Below are 3,984 nucleotides of genomic sequence, written 5' to 3' on the forward strand. Positions count from 1 at the left end.
GTCCACATCAAGGGCACCAACATACCGTCCAATGGACTAACCACCAGCAGGTGGCGCTTTTTTTCTCATTACACACACACTCATACAGAAAAGGCAAAAATCTTAAAGACACGTGCTACTGCACGCAGTTCCCATGGGCAAAAACGCTATGGAAGTGGATAATGAGGCTTTGACCACTTCTAAGAAAAATGGTTGACAAACGATGGTGCCTAAGAAGAATTCAGGCAAGCGCAAGGAGCCACCTAACGTAGCCACGACTGTAAACCCCAAAGTTCCCAAGGTACTAAAACACACATAAAGAAGAAGACGTCGCCAATGGCAGCTCCAGCTCCAGTGAAAGTGAAAGTGAATCTGACAATGAATCTGAGGAACCAGGTGAGGTACGACAGTTCACCGTGCCCCAAAAGAAAAAGACAGCTAAGCTGGCCAAAGTCAATAAGGTCAGCGATGCTGAGGAGCTGCTGTCAAACACCAACCGATTCGCTGCACTGCCTATCGAATAGGACGTTGTTACCAAGGAACCAGCTATACCATTGGAGGCCGCTGTACCCGCTGTACTCCAATCATAATACCTGGGGTGCAGATCATCGCAGACATGCTAGCTGACCTTGGAGAAGTCACCGAGCCAGGTAGCTTCGCTTACAAGGCTACCGGAGGAGGTAGCGTAAAAATTATGCCGAAAGACAGCTCGACTTATCGGAAAATTGTTAACCACATGGACAACCACAACATGGCCTTCAGGACAAAGAAAACCCGAGCTTTTCGCGTGGTAATTAAGGGGCCACATTCAACAACGCCAGTTGACTACATCACTGAAGAACTAAAGGGGCTCGGACACATTGTTCGAGACATCAAGAACGCCATCTCAAGAACCACAAAGAACCCTATGGCTATCTTCTTTGTAAACTTGGAGCCTTCAAGCAACAACAAAAAGGTGTTCACAACCGAGGAGCCCAGAAAGTTCTATGACCTGGTGCAGTGCTACCGCTGCCAGGCTTTCGGGCATACCAAGACGTACTGCAGACCTCAGTACACTTGCGTAAAGTGCGGTCAAGGGCATGCCTCTATCGAGTGCACTAAGGCCAAAGACGGTCCTGCTACATGCGGTAACTGCGGGGAGGCGCACACTGCGTCATACCAAGGCTGCCGTGCATATATCGAGGCCAAGAAGAGGGCTTCCCCCAAGCGAAAAGCGAAGGCAATGACTCCACCGCCGTAAGAGGCCCATACACCACCAGCGACAACCGAATACGCCACATACTCTGGCTTTAGCTACGCTGACGTCACCAGGGGAGGATACCCCCAGCAACAGCAACCCAAACATATCTTCAACCAACAAGGTCTCATTGACCGCCAGGCAGCGTTGGAGGAGAGAATAATGAGGCGCATGGAGAACATGATGGACTCAATGTTCTCCCAGTTTAAAGACATGGTGATGGCCATATTCTCCTGCCAGAGAACCATGGCATGAACACACAAATAGTAATCTGGAATGCTAACGGCTTGGCGAGGAACAAGCCAGAAGTGGAGCTCTACCTGAAAACCAACCAGGTGAACGCTGGTCAGCGAGACCCACTTTACAACGAGGTCTCACTTCAAAATCCCTGGCTACGAAGTGGTCAACGCCTTGCACCCGGCGGACAGGATCAGAGGTGGAGCAACAGTAATCGTGCGAAGTGGATTACTGTACGAGGAGATGGAGCCGGTGCAGCTGGACTGGATGCAATGCGCCAGGATTCAGCTGCTGACACATTCGGAAAAAAATTTGTATCGCGGCAGCATACTTGCCTCCGCGTTACACAATTAGCCATCCCGAGTTGTCATTGCAGCTGAAAAACTTGGGTCCCAAATTTCTTATTGGCGGAGACTTTAATGCCAAGCACAGATGGTGGGGCTCCAGGATTGTCAACCCTAAGGGCAGCACTCTGCTGAGGTGCGTCAGAGCGTTGGGCTGCAATCTACACACAACGGGAGAGCTGACATACTGGCCCAGTGATCCTAATAAAATACCGGACCTCCTTAATCTAGGCATCAGTAGAGGCATCGACCCGGCGAAAGTATCTACAGTTGGGTGCTTCGAGCTGTGCTCTGACCACAGCATGGTCAGGATACTACTTAGGACCTCCTTCCTAAGGACTCCCGGAGGCACCAAACTGATCAGGCGAAATACCGACACAACTGTGTTTAAAAGCTGGCTTGAAGAAAACGTTGACCCACATCCGGCTATCAGCACTGGAGGAGACATTGACGATGCCGTTGCTAGCCTTACTGGCAAAAACCCCTAGGCGGCAAGGTTGACCACACCAACCTCGTACCAACAGTGGGAGACTCCAAGTGGCCCGCAGGGACAACCATCTATGGTCGACTGAACTGGCGTCGATGGTATCGGAAATGGTATAAGGAGGTTAAGGAGAGTCTGGCAGTCTAGCAGAGCTCCGTCTGACAAGAGGGCCTACAACAGAGCCTGTAGGCAGCTCAAACAGATGCTTCATTACTCGAGAAGCAAGGCGCTCGAGGAGTACCTAGTAGAACTGGAGCCTGGCAATGCTAAGCACAACATCTGGAACGCCACCAAATACCTGAAAAGGCCTGGAATCTGGAAACCAGTTTCCAGCCATTCGCCCTATGTGATGACGAAGACGTTGAAGACACGAAGTAGTTCGATGACGCAGCCTGCCCGATGGACCTGCCTATCGCAGAGATAGGTAGTCAGGAGATTCTGGATGAGATTTCGTGCTTGAAGCTCAGCAAATCTCCTGGCCATGACAAAATCGACGCAGCTGCCCTCAAGGCTCTGATGAACCAATGCTTAAGACTGGGACACTTTCCTTCTCAGTGGTTAAATACTTGTATTTTTTCATATGTTCCTCCTATTTAAAAACGAGTGTTATTGTGGTCCGGTATTATTACTTTGAACAAATTAGAGTGAAATAAGACCTCTGTTCTGCTTTCATTGGTTTTCAGATCAAGAGGTAATGATTAATAGAAGCAGTTTTGGGGGCATTAGTAATACGACGCGAGAGGTGAAATTCTTGGACCGTCGTAAGGCTAACTTAAGCAAAAGCATTTGCCAAAGATGTTTTCATTAATCAAGAACGAAAGAGGTTAATCAAAGCCACCTAGCAATTGGGTGTAGCTACTTTTATGGCTCTCTCAGTCGCTTCCCGAGAAACCAAAGCTTTTGGGCTTCGGGGGAAGTATGGTCGCAAAGCTGAAACTTAAAGGAATTGACGGAAGGGAACCACCGGCTTAATTTGACTCAACACGGGAAAAACACGGGGTCCGAACATAAGTGTGTGAGACAGATTGATAGCTCTTTCTCGAATCTATGGGTGGTGGTTCATGGCCGTTCTTAGTTCGTGGAGTGATTTGTCTGGTTAATTCCAATAACGAACGAGACTCAAATATATTAAATAGATATCTTCAGGATTATGGTGCTGAAGCTTATACAGCCTTCATTCATGGTAGCAGTAAAATGTTTATTGTGTTTGAATATGTTTATGTAAGTGGAGCCGTACCTGTTGGTTTGTCCCATTATAAGGACACTAGCTTCTTAAATGGACAAATTGCGTCTAGCAATAATGTAGCTGCACGCGCGCTACAATGAAAGTATCAACGTGTATTTCCTAGACCGAGAGGTCCGGTTAAACCGGAACTGAAGGTCCGGAACTGAAAATGTTCATATGACCTTGGAATTCCCAGTAAGTGTGAGTCATTAACTCGCATTGATTACGTCCCTGCCTCTGTACACACCGCCCGTCGCTACTACCGATTGAATTATTTAGTGAGGTATCCGGACGTGATCACTGTGACGCTTTGCGTGTTACGGTTGTTTCGCAAAAGTTGACCGAACTTGATTATTTAGAGGAAGTAAAAGTCGTAACAAGGTTTCCGTAGGTGAACCTGCGGAAGGATCATTATTGCATAAAATAAAAATTTGTTATAATACAAACACATTTTGAATTTACCAAAATTACTTACCAA

The sequence above is a fragment of the Drosophila erecta genome, unplaced genomic scaffold (assembly GCF_003286155.1).
Source record: "Drosophila erecta strain 14021-0224.00,06,07 unplaced genomic scaffold, DereRS2 tig00000329-arrow-arrow-pilon, whole genome shotgun sequence".
In the NCBI taxonomy this organism is placed as follows: Eukaryota; Metazoa; Arthropoda; class Insecta; order Diptera; family Drosophilidae; genus Drosophila; species Drosophila erecta.